At 52.9% G+C, this 18,229-nt stretch overlaps 1 protein-coding gene across 3 annotated transcripts in view; it reads right to left on the reverse strand.

The window, feature by feature from the left end:
* PIK3R6 (phosphoinositide-3-kinase regulatory subunit 6) overlaps positions 1 to 16,998 on the reverse strand; it is a 57,061-nt gene extending 40,063 nt beyond the window's left edge. Inside the window, exon 1 of one of the 3 annotated variants that reach the window (XM_075014830.1) lies at positions 16,879 to 16,998. The gene's annotated coding sequence lies outside the window, so the exon portion shown is untranslated. Of the gene's footprint in view, positions 1 to 6,126; positions 6,283 to 12,855; positions 12,982 to 16,878 lie in introns of those variants that run through there. The other 2 variants (XM_075014832.1, XM_075014829.1) reach the window with 2 other exon arrangements.
* Between the last annotated feature and the right edge of the window lie 1,231 nt (positions 16,999 to 18,229).

Here is an 18,229-nt window from a genome sequence, read left to right on the forward strand (position 1 = left end):
TCCCCCCCGCCCCCCAACAGCAAGCCCTCCCCAGCTGAGCTCTGGCAGCCATTCGTCAGGCCCCGTGCTCTTCAGCTACTTAGCGGCCAGGCAGACGCCTGGACAGCTAGCAGCTCACAGGTGGGCTCTTACACTTCAGTGGAGCCCGTTAGGGGCTTGCTGCTCCCTGACTTCCCCCACAGGGGCCAGCCACCCCATGGCAGGATGGCCAAGCAGAGAACGGAGCATGTCGCCTCCATAGCACCTTCCTCCACGCACAGAGGCTTCCCGGGCGCTAGTGGAAGAGCCGTCACACTGGCTCTGACAGCGCCCTGTTCTCCAGCCAGACTAAAGGGGAGGTTGGGCGTGAGGTTCCCCTGCCTAGAAAGGCCTGATGGCTGCCTCTCCATCCCCAGAGCGAGGGCTTCTCACACTAACAGTGCAGCGCAGACCCGAGCCTTCGAGAGGGCTGTCCCTACCAGTGCTGGTGCCCTACATAACCCAGCGCCAGGCTCACCCCCCACCCCCCGGCTGCTCCAAGTGGGGCGGAAGGGTTTGCCAGCTCTCCTGGACAGGACACCATTTACTGCAGTGAGAACAACAAAAAGTCTTGTGGCACCTTATAGACTAACATATTTTGGAGCATGAGCTTTTGTGGGCAGAGACCCAGTACCCAACTCTTTAAATCCCCCTCTGAAACCACCCTCCCCCACTCATGCATCTGATGAAGTGGGTCTTTGCCCACGAAAGCTCATGCTCCAAAATATCTGTTAGTCTATAAGGCGCCACAGGACTTCTTGTTGTTCTCGAAGATACAGACTAACGCGGCTCCCTCTCCGATACATTTACTGCAGTGACGTCCTAGCCAGCTGGTCCAGACAACTGGCAATTGGGAGCAGGGCTGGGAGGCAGACACAGCCCAGAGGATTCCGGAGTAGCAACAGGCAGCTCCGCAGCTGGCCAGAGAGAAGCAGCTTCAGAGGCGGGGAATAAACATCTCCAGCCAGGGCCCCTTACTTCAAGCCTGTTTGCCAGAGGGCTCTGCCTTGCCCGTGACTGAGGGAGAAGAAATGGACAGAACCCACCGGGCTCTAGATTTCCCCCGGGGCAGTGGAGAGGGGCATTCCTGTGGAAACCCCATGTTAAACATATTAGCAGCCCATCCCTGAGGTGAGTATTGTTCACTCTGCTTTATATGTGTGTGTGGGAGGAAGAAACCCAAGGGGATTAACAGCCCAGGAAGCAAGTGTCAGAGCTGGGCATTGAACCCAGGTGTGCAGACAGCCTCTTTCATGCTCCCACAGGGCAGCACACTCCCCACAGAGACAACAGAAGCTGAGTCCGTTCTGAAGCTGACTTTGAACAGAAGAGGAGCCTTATTTCAGCCTCTGCTTGTGCTTCTCTTACCCTGGATTTGGGCTCCTGATGGGATGTGACTTGATTTGAGGGGTGAATCCTCTCCTGCCCCTGCCTCTGCCCCATGACCTACGCTTCCACCTCACCAAGCCTCGGTGTCCTGCAGCCAGCCAGACCTGCAATGTGCAGGTACATGTGGGCAGTCTGGCCTACTCAGGCCTCTGCTAGGGCAGACTTCAACTTGTGGAGAAACTACACGACAGCCATTGCCGCTTCAGACCGCAGTCCAGTAGCTCAGAAGCCACAAGGCAATCTTCTGCACAGCCCCTCTCGTGCTCTGTCAGGATCTTTGCAGGGCACCAAGAGAGAAGCCGGCCAGGAACCTGCTGGCTTCCCCTAGTGCCGAAGCTTCATTGTTCTCTTCAGTGGCGGAAAAAACAGAAGTGGAAAAGGAAGGAAGGGAGATCTGGCTGAGTCACGCCACCGCCCTCACTCGGGCCCGGCTGCCACCCTCCCATCACTACACGGAAGGGCCACGGCCGGGATTAGCAGTCCATGCTGCAGAGCTGTGTGCAAGAAGAGGACTGGGTTTGGACTGGGGGGCAACACGGAGCTGGGTGGGGGGAAATGGACCGGCGCGGAGTCTGTGGGTCGTGACAGAGGAGCAGTGGCAGAGCTGCATGGGTGAGGAAGGGGTGCCCAGGAACTGGATAACGTGGGAGTCTCAGGTTGGGATTGAGGGGCCTCACTAGAACCATAATGACAAGGTCACGGTGCGCTCAGCTTCTCCAAGTGCTGTCCGCCTCTCTTACGAATGAGCGGGCTCAGGCTGGGGGCAGAAAGCAGGAATTAAACTGGCAGCTTCTCCACGCGCCAGCCAGCCTGTCCCAGGACAGTGAGTGGTGGGGAAGTGCTCTGTGTCCGAGCAGGAACAGTGCCCGGCTCTATGCATGGAGCCTCCAAAGGCAGCCTGCTGTGCTGCCCTACCGCCAGCTGTTCTGCCCAGGAAAGGTCTGACACCCCTCACCCCAGGACGAGCACTAAGAGACATCCATCCAGACCACAGCCTGGACCAACCACCAGGATCGTCGCTCAGCTCTTAGCCTGGCCCGTAGAACAATGGGTGTCTACACAGGGGCCTGTCGAGGGAAGAGGCAAGTGTGACCGGTGGGTCTGTTGCCTCTTGGTTTCAGCACACAGCTCAGAGATGAGCTCCTGCTCTGTGCAGAGGCCAGCCCATGCCACGGGGTCAGAGCAGGAGCAAGAGGGCAGGAGGGACGGACCACCTGGAGTGCTGGTGAGGCAGAGGCCCAGGTGAAGAGAGGTTAGACCAGGGGATGAGCCAGCTGAGGACTTCTGTAGTTTCCCAAGATCCGTAATTCTCAATCACTCCACAAGGCGTGTTTCTGTGGTTAGGGAATCCCTCTGCTAGGCCAGTGCCCCTTGCTTTTCTGCCCACTGTGCCCAAAGGCCAGAGTGCCCACAGCCCTGGGGGAGCACTAGGGTGCATGTATCACTCACTGGAGGGGCGCTGTGGGTGTTCAGGGGTTAGGGCAGCAGAGTGGCAGAGCCTCTCAGACAGGTGTCAGACAAGAGGTTTCAGCAAAGGAGCGTGTCCGACAGATCCTGGACTCTGCCTGGACCCAGCCAACTTGGAAGCCTGTGGGACCCGGCTGTGGGCGCACTCACAGCAGCCTGGTGACAGCACCGAGCGGTATAATGCCAGATTAGCGCTGGGCCGGAACCTGCGGGTGAAACAGTTTTTCAACCGAAAGTTCAGTCTTGGCAAAATGGAAAATTTCCCCAAATGGGTAAAGTTTATTCCAGACAAAATATTCCATTTTGGGTTGGTTCAGCATGACACTGCCTGTCTTTGGTACTGCAATACACTGGAGGGAGGGTGGGAGGGGAAGGATGTGTTCATGCCATGCCGTGCTTCTGTTTTCCCTTGGGCTTCTGGTGCAGCCTGCGTCTCCCGAAAGACCTGCGCTCACCCCACCGCCTGAGCCGCCCGCTGCAACAGGAGATGCATTCTGTGGGGAGAAAGGACTGCAACTCGTGGGAGCGGGGGGGCACAATTTCAAGGTTCACTCCACTCTGTAAGCCCCCTCTCCTGCTGTGTGCTGCTGCCTTTCCCCACAACCACAGTGTGCTGCTCACATGGGCTTGCCAACTCACCCAGGCCAGATGCCTTTGCCACAAATGCTGTCTGGTCTGTCAAGGCAGGAGAGTTGACAACCATAAGCTCACCAGCTCCAGGAGCTGCTGCACATGGAGAGGGCCTGGCCAGCAAACACTGGCAGAAATCCAGGGTGGGGGGCACTGCGGGGCCCTCCATGTGTCACCTGACTGCAGGTGCACATGATTTAACGTCGGGCGGACTTGAACCAGAATGGTTTGACATTTCCAAAATGTTCACTCTGCCAAAAACTTGGACTTCTTCAAGGTGAAAAATGTCACAATGGTGGATTTCTCTACAGAGTGGAAATGCAGATTTTTGTTCAGCTCCACTGATGACTGTCTAAGTGGCACAATAGCCAAGCAGGACCGAGGGGTATGCCTCCTCCTAGCCCGATGGTACAGCAGGGCATGGAGAAGGAAGGTGTGTCCCATGTCAGAGGTTCCCAGCTTGTCCCCTACTACGATCCTGCTCCCACTTAGCCGTATAGGAAGGCAGCCTGCTTGCAGTCCCTGACACAGTCTGCAAACCCAGGCTGAGAACGTCTGTCCTACGACCTTGCACCTTCATCTATGGCAGTTTGTATTTAACCGCACGGAAGATGTTTCATGGAAACATAACAGGCCAAGTAGTGTCAGTATCAGAGAAACAACAGCAGGCAGCTACTTGGCGGTAGCACTCGGGCGAAGGAGAGAGCCTTAGTTACTGGTCACTCAAATATGATGGGCTAAGAGCCCGCTGGCCGAGGGCAGAAAGAGAGAGTCAGCCATGGAACCCAGGAGGCAGCGACGTACGTCACCTAGGCGGTTTCATTATTGTTAGAGCAACAGGTTCAAAACCGCTCATCTCAGGTCAACCCCACTGAGGAGAACAAATTCACAGTGCTACTGCATTGAGAACTGAGTCACTGCTGGACTGAGGAGGGGGGCAAAACAGACAGACAGACCGACTGACCGACCAACATCACCGAGAGATTCAATTTGTTGAGCTCCACCCAAGAAAACTGAAAAGGACCTTGAGAGGTCATCGAATCCAGTCCCCTGTACTCACTCATGACCAGCACCAACTAGATCATCCCTGACAGGTGTTTGTCTAACCTGCTCTTAGTTATCTCCAGTGATGGAGAGTCCACACCCCGCCCCCCAGGCAATTTATTCCAGTGCTTAACCACCCTGATGGCTAGGAAGCTTTTCCTAACGTCCAACCTAAGCTTCCCTGGCTGCAGTTTAAACCCATTGCCTCTTATCCTATGCTCAGAGGCCAAGGAGAGTAATTTTCCTCCCTCCTCCTTCCAGCACTCTCTTTGGTACTTGACAGCTGCTCTCATGTCCCCCTCTGCCTTCTCTTTTCCAGGCTTCAACAACCCAGCTCTTCCAGTCATCCCTCACAGGTCACGTTGTCTAGACCTTGAATCATTTTTGTTGCTCTTCTCTTTTGTTTGCTTGTGTTGCTCTTACTACCAAACCAAGTCTTATTGCCACTGTGGGGTTGCCCCTGGAGTGACCCCAGGCAGGACGGAAGGGCCGGGGGGGGTCTCTAGATCCATGTGCATGACCCATTGAGAGTTTGCGGCTGCTCAATTCATAAAATGTTTCCAGCAAAATCGGCAGTTTGCAAAACCCATCCCGTCCCCCCCGGCCATCAATTCTGGCTCCATACGCTGGGACCCAGCCTAGCGCTCTGCATACAGGCCGACCCTGCAAGTCTCTGGGCAGCAGCATGCTCCCAGCTAGCACAGTTTTGGATGCATGCTGCATTGGTGTGGGGCAGCATCCAACCCTGACAGCTGCCTGCATTGTTCCAGGGACAGAGGCAAGACAAAGAGAATGAGGGTCAAAAGCACCATACAATCTCCCTGGGATCCATTTCTAATAAGCCCACTCCCACGCTGTGCGGCCTGGGTGGTGCTTTGGTGTAGTCGAGGGAGTGACTTGGCTGTCTCATGCCTCAGTTTCCCAAGCAGCACAGAGTGGGACAATGCTATTCCCCCAGAGAGAGGAAATTGCTTGGCTTACTCATGCCTGGGAAGTGCTCTGAGAGCCAGTAAAAGTGGTGAAACCTGAGCCCCTCCCGAGCCCTGAGTGGAACAGGGTCTCTAACTACAGCAGAACTACCTGCAAGCACCCAGTGCTGCCCTGTTCCGATTTCTCGAGAGCCCTGCCACACACGCACTCACCTCTTTCGTGCACTCAGACTGGCGTTCGCCCCAAGGGGGGCACAGCACACTTCACTTTCTCTACCTCTCTCTGCCCTGTGAGCAGCGTGATCAGGCAAGGTGGGAGGGGCCCCTCTCCCACAGCTTACACACCAGCATTGCACGGTGTAATCCTGAGAGTGTTTGGGAATAGCTCAAGGACTGGAGACACTGCCTACCCGCAACCCACACGGGATTCCTGCAAGCTGCTCCTAGCTAAGGACCACGTCCGAAGTGCCGGCCAGGGGACCAGCCTGCACGGAACCCTCTGACCAAGACAGAAGTTTAAAGGGGTATTTATCTGTGAACCCGAGTCAAAAACAAACAAAAATTACTACTACTGAAAACTTGCAAACTTGCTGACTTTGCACCATCATATTATTAAATAAATGAACTGTAATAGAAATACCGTACTCACATTTCAGTAGTAGGAACAAGTCAGCTCAAGTCTACTAACGCGATATAGGCCAGCATGTGCCAGCAATGCCCCTCTGCCGTGTACGTTGGCCAAACCGGACACGCTGCACCGAAGGATAATCAGGCACAAATCAGACACCAAGGAAGGGACCACACAAACCAGCAGGGGAATGCTTTCACCTCTGGAGTTGTTAACCAGGAAGCACGTGGGCTGACACCAATGACAGGTGCTGAGGGACCCTGGCTCGCTTGTTTTCCTCTGTTCTATTTTTAAGGTGCTTGTCAAGTTCCTATGGTTAATACAGCCGTCTCCACTTCCTCTTCGCTGCCCCAGGCACTGGAGCTCACACTGTTCAGCTCGGTCTAGAAAAGTGCGCACTTTACAGGCTAAATACGTACTGGCTTTTGCTTCTCTCTCTCCCCCCAGTGCACGGAGCTACCATGGTACAGGAAAGCAGCAAACTCTCCATAGGCCTGTTCCATGGAAGCCAACTTGAGCCCTACAAGCAGCCTGGACTTGCCCCTGCCTGGGAACACTCAGAGGCCTCTTGAGGGAGCCAGCTAGGTGTGAGAACTATTCTACCTCCTCCTGGTCCCACAAAGACCATGTCTTCTGAAGCCTCGCCCCAAGTTTTTGGGGCTTCCCTGCAGGCATAGGTCCTTCACTGCCAGGAGAGACTCACAAAGCCCACGCAAAGAACAAGGTCCCATTTCTTATTAAATACGCCTCCCAAAGCCAGGACGCTCTTGTCCAGTACAACTTATGATCTCGTAGGACCACAGATGTTCCAGGAGCAAAGAGTCCTGGGGCCGGGACTGGCATCCACACACTGGTGTCCAGCATGGGATCTAGGCTGGTATCTGACACAGGACCTGGGCCAGGAGTGGCGTGGAGCCAGAGCCCCCCTCTTACCACATGGCAGCATGGGCGGGGGTCACAGTCAGAGCCCTCTACCTGTCCTGCAGCAGTGCAAGGCAGATCAGAGCCCTGTGGCAGCCCCAGAGAGCAGGCGGCTGGGGCTAGAGCCCTGTGGAGCATGGGCCAGGGTCAAGGAAGCCCCTGGGAGTGCAGGGCTGCCTGGCAGCAGACCTCCCTGACCCAGCAAATTCTCCTGTTCGGGACCCATCAGGTCCCAATCACACTGAACCAGGGAGGTGCAACCTGTGCATACTTCTGCTTCTAGGCACAAGGGGACCTGGCTCTAGAGGCCCAGGGCTCTGGACAGTAGTGGAAGAACCTGGTTCATGCTTCCAGTGTCACCAAAGCCTAGTCTTCCATCACAGGCACTGCTGGCTGCTCCAGCTCTGATGCATCCATGGAAAAAAAATGGGGCAGGCTTAGCAGCTGCTGGCAGCTCACATCAGCACCTACCCCAGTGCCATCTGCCTCCAGCAGCCCCGCAGATCACTGCCTCTCTTCCCCCAGTGCTCCCACCTGCATGGGCAGTGGCTGCAGGAGGTGCTGGGAGGGAGGAGGAGGAGCGAGAAGAGGGGATGGAAGTGAGCGGGAAGAGGTGAGGAGAGGGCGAGGCCTGGGAGCACCTCCCAGCACATTAGAAAGGTGGTGCTCAGACTTAAGTCACCTTTGCAGGCTTCTCTGTGCAACTAGGAGGGCTAGAAACTTACTCCCATTCCTTACTTATAAGTGGAGATTCTCCCTTTGTCACATGACCCCAGGAACTGGGGCTTTAGGAAAAGCACCAAACATTGCAAGGTTCATGATTGAATCCCCACTGCTCTTCCTGGCGATTTCTGCATAAGTCTACTTTTACAAAGTAAATTTGCCATTGGAAGATCCTGTTATCAGCAGCACTGGGATAGTGTGAGCAAGGCCCCCTTTAGACAGCAACCCTGACAGACTGCCCCATTCATCTCTCCCTCTTCTTGTCCCGAGAAGCGTTTCCAGACCCTAAGGTGCTCATGGACAGTGTCCATGAAGAAGGACAATTATTGCTAATGCTGCAGGAGGTTTTCCACACTCCAGTCTCACCTACAGAAGTTGGGTGGGTGAGCTTGTTTGGCCAAATGCAGAACCCAGCTACACACCGTGGGCATCCAGCTTAGAAAAGAGCTCCAAAAAGCTCTCGAGATAGAAACTCCCCTTCATCCTGAGCAGATGCTCTCGTTTAAAACTTTGGACTCTCCCAGTTAGTGCCCCCAGACTTCTCTTGCGCATCTCTAAGGGTACTTGCACCACCAGGTGAGAAACATGGTCCTCAGGTAATCTGAGGTCTCCAGGAAAGTGCCGTTCAATCAGTCCAGATGACTGTGCCCTTTTCAAGAGTCAGATTTGTTTTGCATACCACCAAGTTACACTTCACTAAAGCTACTTACAAAACCATGCAAAAATACCACAGAAGACTACTACTGAAAACTTGCTGACGTTGTACAATCATATCAACAAATAAATGAATTGTAATATAAATATCGCAGAGGTCAGGTGTGGCACATGGGGCAGAGGGAAGCTGGGTATTTCTCCCCAAGCCAACTGCAGAAGGGAGGCCATCACCAGGTACTGTTTAGGGCAGAGCTGTCTGTCTCTGAGGGTTTATTTTCAGCTAGAGGCTGATATCAGAGCAGCTCCCAGGCCAAGGGTTACAGCTGGTTGGAAATTTCTCATCCCAACAGTTTTCTGCTATAAAGTGCCATGTTGGCCTCAGCTGAGTTTTCAGGAAAGCATGTTGCTGTGGATGAAATTTCACATGGAGAAAGGCTTGTGAAGCAGAGTGCATTCAGAATCGCCATTTCATGGGACACTTGGCAAATTTTGTTTGGATTTGGAATGAAAAAAGTTTTTGAAATGTTAAGAGAAATTCAGTATTTCAACCAGCTCTACCAGCCTACTAGCTCTAGCAGCGTTTTGACTGTCTCTTTAGAGCCCTTCCCAAGCCCATCCATTCATCTGACGAAGCGGGTCTTTGCCCACGAACGCTTATGCTCACACGTCTGTTAGTCTATAAGGTGCCACAGGACCCCTCGTTGCTTTTGCACATGTTCTATGTGAGACTCTTCTTTTAATCCTGCTCCCATTCCACCCAATACCCACTCCCAGCCGCATTTGCTCCCGCATTGTTTCTTGCATTTTTGTTTAGATTATGCAAATCCCACGAGCGAGAGATTCTGCACACTATTAAAACAAAAAGTCAGCTAGTGTATTATATGCACACGGGAAAGACAAGTGCAAAAAAAAAATCTCTTGACTAGGTGACTTCCAGTAAATGGACAAGAGAGTCAGTGTTTTCTCGCACTTTGCTGCTATCTGATTTCTTTGCTTACCCAATCCCACCTGCAACAAAGTACATTTCACATGCTCCTGCTATTATGACAGGGTTGCAGGGTTCTGACCCTGGATGCTATTGCTAGAAGTCAAGTATCGGAGGGGTAGCCGTGTTAGTCTGGATCTGTAACAGCAACGAAGGGTCCTGTGGCACCTTATAGACGGACAGAAAAGTTTTGAGCATGAGCTTTCGTGAGCACAGACTCACTGATCTGATGCACCTGATGAAGTGAGTCTGTGCTCACGAAAGCTCATGCTCAAAACTTTTCTGTTAGTCTATAAGGTGCCACAGGACCCTTCGTTGCTATTGCTAGAAGTGACTCTCTGAGCTAGAGGCTGATGCCTTCCCCTTTCCGCTGGCTTGGGACTGCTCTTATGTGCTGCTATTCATTCACGAACTCATAGGTTAGTTTATCCCACTCTAGCGTATTTGACTATGTGCTTGTTGGAGTGTGTATGTATTTGTGCATTTATGCATGTGGCATGTAAGAGGGTCTATTATGTTCGTGTGTATATATGTACTGTGTGTGTGAGCAAGTGCAAGCAAATGTGCATGTAGTGTGCAAACAGGCATGTGTGTGCGCTAGCTCACCTGTGGTGTGCTAGTGACTTAATTAGCTACTCTGCTCTTCTTGCTGTCTGATGAAACCCATTCAGAGGGCTGTGCAAACTTCAAATCCCATCGCTTGGGGAGCAAAACAGCAAACAGGGCTCCCCCACCCACCTCCGGCCCTTACCGAACACAGCAGCACCCAGCTGAGTGCCTGTCTCTGGACGTGGGCCACAACTCTGGAACATAACTGTGTCCTCTTGCCAGGCCCTTATAACTAAGTGCCTCAAGCTGTGTCTGAGCAAGGAGCACCAGAGGCTGCCCAGGGAGGAGCCGGAGCAGAGAAGGCCCAGCTCATTTGCCAGAGCCAGACCAAAAGAAAAGACGCAGCAGCAGAATTTTCTACAGGGGTGTGCATCAGCCCGAGGGGCAGAGCTGCTGAGAGCAGCTGTGTCATGGTCACAAGCACACGCCAACAACCGAGCAGGGGAAGCCAGCAGGGCCCATACACCCCTCCTTCCCCCCAAGACACTTCACCCACTTCGTGGGGTGGGGTCCCACGGTTCTGGAGGAGAATCCAAACTGGCCTTAGGAGCTGCCGCACTCTCTAGGGCACCAGCCGATTTATTACTCTGTAGTAAACTCCTCTACCAAACGTAGCCAGGGCCCCACATCCTGAGGGTAAAATCTCTCTCCCACAAGCCCATTCCCTCCACATCAGGCTGCCCTTACCTCCCCTTGGATTCTTCTAGCCTGCAGGTGCAAACGCTCTCCCCGGCGCACAGAGCTGTCCTAGCCTGCGCAGTGCAGGCAAACAACGAGGAGCGGGAGCCTGGTGCTGAGGCAGACCTCAGACATTCAGGGCGTGCAGGCCACAGCCTGTGTTAGTCCAGAGGCCAGGCCCGGCAGGAACCAGCTATGCTGCAGGCCCCCTCTAACCTTTGCATCTGCAGCCAAGTGACAAACGCTACTGAGTCAAAAGGGTTTCGCTTCTGGATTTTCTCGCTGTGAGCTCTGAACTCACTGCTCATTGGTGACCACAGCCTTCCGTCCGAGAGCAGGAAGGACCCGCAGACCCCAGCGAGAGCACATGACTTATGGGGAAATGATTGCTGAGTCAGTGGGAGAATCGTTACCTGCAACAGCAGAGGCGGCACCCCCTAAATAACAGATGAGCCTCCTCACTTCTTCCACTGGTGAGAGACTCTGCCCAGGCCCCTCACCTGCCATGTAAACCCCCCTATTTAAATAAACCCCCTTGGAGTCATCAGAGGGGAGCTACGTTTGCAAGTTTGTAGCTTTTTGCTGTTGCTTTTACTGTCCGACTCTCCTTTGTGTGGCAAACAAGGATTAGGTTTTCTGCTTCGTTGCTCTGGAGTTCCCCTGACCCTCCAGGAGCAGCACAGGGGAGCTTCCACAGGGAAGCCCAGCCGAGCACTGCTTGGAGAAATGCCAGGATACTCTGAGGGTCGGGAAACAGGGGTGAGGCATTGTAGGAAACACTGATGGGAAAAAATCTTCAGTTTTCACTGAACCCCGCCCCATTTCAGAAAACGTACAGCCATCTTTCCCAGCAATTGCAGGCATAGTTGCAGATCCACTCGGCATGCAGAGGGCACTGGAATTAGTGCAGATTAGCGTGGGCTTAAGGAAAACCACTCCTGTCAAACTAACGTGATAGGGTTATTTGAGACGATTACAAGTTTGGTTGGTAAAAATAATGGGGCTGATGTAATATACTTAGACTGCTGCTGTACCACATGCCATTTTGATTAAAAAGCCTAAAGCTGTAAAGCATTAGTGCAGCACACAATAAAGGCACTGAAACCTGGCTGAGTACTAGATCTCAACTTGTCCCTGTTCCATGGGGAACCATGACTGAGCAGCTGTGTTTCCCGGGGGGTTCCCACAGTGATTGATTCTTGGTCCCATCTCTTCTGGCCCAGGCCCCTTCCCTTTTTGCCCACTGGAGCTTAACCTCCCCTGCCCCCACTGTGGTCACTGCTGGCCCCTGTCCAGCCCATCTCCCCACCCCACCTATGTGGCCACTGGGTCTTGTCCCCTGCCCCAGGGTATTGCCTGCTGCCCCAGACAGCACACTCCCAGCCTGCCTCCATTGGGCACTGGCGCTCCAGAGAGCCGGTGGGCAGTGCAGCTGGCTGCAGCTTGCCCCAGAGCTCCAGAGACCCAGACGCTCACCGGGAAGCTCCCAGTGCAGGACAGGTGGTGTAGTTCCCTGCCTGCCCACCCCAGCCTCTGGCACCACAACAGCAGGCTGGGAGGGAGACGGATCTTGGGGACTCAGGTGGAGCTTGGGCAGGGCTGGGTGTGGCAGGGTCTTCCCCTGCCTATGAGACCCATCACAACGCCAATGAGAGTAACCATCCACTGGTACAATTTACCAAGGAGCAGGGCTGGATTCTCCATCCCGGAACATTTTTAAACTCTAAGTGAATGTTGTTCTAAAAGTCCTGCTCTGGGGCGAGTCTGGGAGAATTTCTCTGGCCTGTGCTGTCCAGGGAGTCAGAACAGATGATCACAACCCTCCCTTCTGGCCTTGGAATCAATGGATCTGCGTAGACTGTTGCGGAGGGCTCAAAAGCAGCTACCATTCAGCTGTCAGGAACTGCTCCCCTGCCAAGAGTTCTGGCTGGGCCAGTCGATGCTGAGCTGTCATGAAGGATGTCTGTTCTGCTGCCCTTCCAGAGAGAGTGGTGCAGTTGACATGTGAAATGGCCCCATGTACAAAGGAAATTCAATTAGGTGCAGGGTGTGAAAGTCGCTCGCAGCCTCCCACCCCACTTCCTCCCTCTCCGTTACTGCGCCAATCTAAACACACTGCAGACATTTCAGAAATCAAAGCCCTGGCCTGCTGCTAGTGGGAAGAACGATGGTACAAATACCGTCAGAGTGACTGGTCCCGAGCCGTCTTGCACAGTGAGGCCACGAGCGCTGGGGCAACATGCATAAGCATCTGTGTTCGAGCTGCCTTGCCACATGAAGCCAAGTGTCCCTTGAAGCAGAGCAGACTTCACTGCCCCCTCGCGGTGTGTTGCTCCCGCCTGCGCTCTCACACCACGGTTGTGAAAGTAACACACGAGCGCTGGGGCTCAAGTAACAGAGCTCGCACTCTGTGGCTGCCCAGCTGGAGTTTCCTTTTCGCTCCAGTGAAAGCTGCAGGAGCTGAAAGTATCAAACGAGAGTTCAGGAACCTTAGTTTGCTGGCTGGGACAGGGCAGCTGTGGCACAGCCAATCTGCCCCCTTCACTGGCTTTCAGCCTTGTCTCCACTGCTCCTTTTAGCCCCACAGAGCCAGCTGAAGCTCTGAGACTCATTGCCCAAGTCTTCCTGCAGCACCACCTGCTTGCACACACTGGTCTTTCCTTCGCTAGCCTGTGCCAGTCCCTGCTGCTGCTTTAAAGCCCCATGTGGTGCGGTGCTGTGCTGTGTGCATGGGCCCCTGTGAACAGCTGTTAGGGGTCTGATTCTGTACACGGCGTACCATCAGTTACACCTAAGCAGTGTAAATAAAATACGACTTGCATTCCAGACTCATCTGATGAAGTGGGTCTTACCCACGACAGCTCATTACCTAATCAATAAAATTGTTCATCTTGAACGTGCTACAGGACTGGGTGGTTTTTTGTGACTCCAGTGGACTTACTCCTGATTTAGGCGCCAGATCCCAGGGTCTGGACAGACCACATGCAACACTCTATGCGATTATGCAAAGGGGGTTTAAAGCATGTATTACATTCTCCAATCCTGGGCCCATTGTGTGCAGCTTTGGTTTCCATGAAATAAATTACAGCAGTCCAGAGGTGGCTCTAATGTATGCCAGCGGCTAATAGCCCCAAGGATCAAAACCACAGCCAAGGCTAAACATAGGAGTATGTGTGCCCATGCCTTGCCCTGTTGGGCTGCAGCAGGGAGAGGGTGACCTAAAAACCTAATGATACTGAGCAATAGTTCAAGAAAAGGAGACTGCAGAGAGACATTGCTGTGGTGCTCGCACAAGCCCTGTACGTGCATTGCTGCTTGAGTCGCAAGTCACAACTAAAACTGAGCAAAACTTTCATTATGAAACTCCAAAACCACGTAAAAGTCAGCAAGGGGCAGGTTTCAGCTTTCCAGTTCAAATCTCAGCCTAGGTTCAAACAGGTCACTAAGGTGCAGGAGATTCTAAAGAGAGGGAGAGAGAGCCTGGTCTAGGTTGGGCTGATTTATGGTTTCACCCCACACCTGGCTGAACGTGTGGTTTCGACCGGTTCCGATGTGAAACCAGGTGCCTTTCCTCCGGCACAGCTCTTAGGGATGCAGCTCACAAGCTCATACTTTGCCTTCTGGCAGTGATCTGCAGTAACTGCTTCTTTTCACAACTCATGAGGTTCATCCCTGCCAGGAGACTCTTTTGCAGAAAGTAAATACCAGGGGAGCTCAAGTGCAGAGGAAGCCAAAATATTAAAGAATTCTAAGGAACTTATTTACTCCATTCAATCCACTCCCAATAGCAGCTTTTACTGTGTCGGTCTGTCTCTCAGAGCCCGATAGGCTCTACAACCGCTTTTCTCTAACTGGAGTAGGAAGTACTGGCTTGTTCTCGGATACTAATGGCTCTTTGGAGAATATCTCCATCACGTCTCCATCCACTACTTCTAGAGGAAGAAAATTACTTTCAGGAAACATCGGTTCTTTAAATATAGCATCTCTACTTCCATTCCCAAAGTCAGCTTCAGAAAAACAATCGGGGGGAAAAAAATAAAATTATTCCCAAATCCATTGCCAAACTTACTCAAGCAAAACCCTTTGACCCAATGGAGAAATCAGAGCAGCTGGTGCCCAGTTCGACAAAGCAGTGCTGGAAGAGTGGCTGTCTCCCTTTCCTGCTACTATTAGTTTGCAATAATAATTGCACGCTAAGGCTACGTCTACACGTGCAGCCAACATCAAAATAGCTTATTTCGATGTTGCGACATCGAAATAGTCTATTTCGATGAATAACGTCTACACGTCCTCCAGGGCCGGCAACGTCGATGTTCAACTTCGACGTTGCTCAGCACCACATCGAAATAGGCACTGCGAGGGTACGTCTACACGCCAAAGTAGCACACATCGAAATAAGGGTGCCAGGCACAGCTGCAGACAGGGTCACAGGGCGGACTCAACAGCAAGCTGCTCCCTTAAAGGGCCCCTCCCAGACACAGTTGCACTAAACACCACAAGATCCACAGAGCCAACAACTGGTTGCAGACCCTGTGCCTGCAGCATGGATCCCCAGCTGCCGCAGCAGCAGCCAGAAGCCCTGGGCTAAGGGCTGCTGCCCATGGTGACCATAGAGCCCCGCAGGGGCTGGAGAGAGAGCATCTCTCAACCCCCCAGCTGATGGCCGCCATGGAGGACCCGGCAATTTCGACGTTGCGGGACGCGGATCGTCTACACGGTCCCTACTTCGACGTTGAACGTCGATGTAGGGCGCTATTCCGATCCCCTCATGAGGTTAGCGACTTCGACGTCTCGCCGCCTAACGTCGAAGTTAACTTCGAAATAGCGCCTGACGCGTGTAGCTGCGACGGGCGCTATTTCGAAGTTAGTGCCGCTACTTCGAAGTAGCGTGCACGTGTAGACGCAGCTTAAGAGTGAGTGAACACCACCAAGGAAATTCAGGGTCAAATTTCAGGGAACCTTCAACTGTCCATGAGATGGTAGTGTGGTTATGTACAAGGAAACCTCTTGGAACTCAGAGCCTTTGGCCATCAGAAAATGCCTGGTGAGAGAGGACATATGGCAGAAGGAATATAAGGGGAACGATGCAAGTTTTGTTACATTTGAACACTGAACATGCCCCTTCTCAGCTTGATCCTGGCAGGACCACACTGATTTTCTTACTTCCATCTCTTTATCATCGTCTCCCTATTTACTACTTGTGCTATCCACAGCGTTTGAGAGTCCTCCCTCAGGGATCAGGGCCCCAGCGTGCGAGGCACTAAACACACTGCGGAGTGAGACACCGTCCCAAGACCTGACAGACAGCAACGAAGAGACACGCGGTCAGCAAGCTGAGCTGGAGCTGGTGAAGAGAGGGGATTTCGGTAGTGACGATGTGGGCCTGTGACCCTTTTGACTAACTGAAAGCACAAGGTGCAGGTTTGGCGTCACTTTCATAAAGGTTCCATATTAACAAGAGATAGTGACAAGAATTTCACGCAGATTCACTGATCAAACCTCAGCTGGAGTGGGAAGAAATCGCCAGTGGTTACTGCCTGTCACTGCTTTGGGGCGGCAAGCTGCATGCAAGGAGTTGCTGGCTCTCGGAGCAGCATGGCACACAAAATTACCAGCAGTCCCCTTGTTAGCAGTTCTGGCAGAGATTAATGAATGGACTGCCCACGCGGAAATCTCCACTGACCCAAGGGGAGGTCACTGCAGCTCATGCTTGCAGCACACTGACTGGGAAGGCCAAGGGAAGAGTACGCTGCTGCTGCCCATGACGTCCCGGCCCTGTGGCTAACAAGGTGTTTCGGTCTCCAGGGCTGGCAGTCCCCCATCTAGTCCTAGCAAGAAAGTCACTTTGGAAAAGGAAAAGGTGTCTATACTGTTAGGACAATTTCCAAAGCCTGTTTTCTACCAGGGATAGGACACACTCGCTCTCTCACCCCCCCCACCCCACCAAATCTGCAGCCCTCCCAAAGGTGACCAGCACACCAGTGACTGTCGTTTTTAGCCCCCACCCCCACCGCCCTTCCATAAAAGCTGCTAGCCACAGACCTGCTACGCATCATCCCGTTATTGGACAATGCTGAGATCTAAGCAGCGGACTCCCTCCAAAAGAGCTGAGAAAGCAACAGGAACATGGAAGACCAGCATTTCAGTGCCTCCATGGTGAGACTGAGCAGCAGCCTGAGATACGGAAGAATAATGCTACCTACTTCTGTTAGAACAGCCGCTGGAGCGATCTGCCAGTCTCACGTGCACCTGGGGTCCGGTCCCGAACAGAGGCAGCAGGGCACAGTTCTTGACAAGTCATCTCCTTCCCCGCACTGATTGTGCGGAAGGGCTGCCTGTGCAACCTAAATAATCTGGCAGCTGCCTTTCCAGGGGCTGTGCTGCACGCTCCAAAGCCTGCAAAAGTCTCTGAGAAAAGGAACTGCCTGTGTTATTTCAAGACGACTTCCTCTTTCATGCAAGAGGTCTCCCAAGGAGAGAGCTTTATTTGTTATCTGCCTGGCAGCCTTGCACTGCCCGGGGCTGGAGAGGAAGGGCCAAGTGTTGCTGTACTTTGCTAATCTTCCGAAACCAAACGAAAGTTCACCACAGGTGGAAATGGCAAGACCAGGGGTGAGCCCAAAACTGACAAGTGATGGCATGTGTCAGCTGGCAGAATCACCTTAGTCTCAGCTCCAGCAGTGTGTCGGCTCAGCCCACCAAGAAGCTAGGTGTGGAACTTCTGTCTTCATGCCAGCCTGCTAAGAAAGAGGCAGTGTGTGAGAAAAAAAACAAGCCTTGCTAGATACACAGGGCACACAGATAAACAATGTTGCTAAGAGCTACAGGGAGGCATCTGGCTAAGGCATGGTGACTTTTCCAGCTCGCTAGACTAGCTTTCCATTCTTTCTGGTAACAATGCCTCTGCACATTTCTATAGGACCTTTCATCCCTGGCAAGGCTCAGAGCACTTCACGAGCATTTACTTTCACAGGAAGAGCAATACTCCCCCAGTTCAGAGATAGGGAAACTGAGGCTCTGAAAAGGGAAGTGATGTGCCCAAGGTCATTTAGCTAATCAGTGGCAAAGCTAGGATTTACAGAATCTGTTCCTGACACCCAGTCACATTGTCTAAGCACAGGAGAATGTGCCAGCCTGAGAGACAATTGCCTGACAGCTGTCTCCACTGAAGCTAAACCTTTCATGCACTCTCCTGCTTACATGGCAGTGAGGGAAGGAAGTGTTCCCTGTGTAGTGCACACATAGCTGTGTAGTTGTGACCCAGCTCACTGTATTGCTCAAAGTCCAGCTCTCAAGTGTCCTGGGCTTCACTGGCATTTTGTGATGGGGGTAGATGGGTGAGATGCTTTTTGCAGCCTGTCCGCAAGATGCATGTTCAAGAACCTATTTGCACCTGTGTTGGTCATCTGATGTCCAAGCAGGCAGGCGAACGCTGGTGTATGCTGAGGAGCTAGTGCCTGATTGTGGGAACATGGGTTCTTTGGGTACTGGCAAAGGCAAATAAAGCAGGAACTTCCAAGGGGCCTTTAGGACTTTCGTTTGCGAGAAGCCAAG

This window comes from Carettochelys insculpta, chromosome 20 (assembly GCF_033958435.1).
Source record: "Carettochelys insculpta isolate YL-2023 chromosome 20, ASM3395843v1, whole genome shotgun sequence".
Classification (NCBI taxonomy): Eukaryota; Metazoa; Chordata; order Testudines; family Carettochelyidae; genus Carettochelys; species Carettochelys insculpta.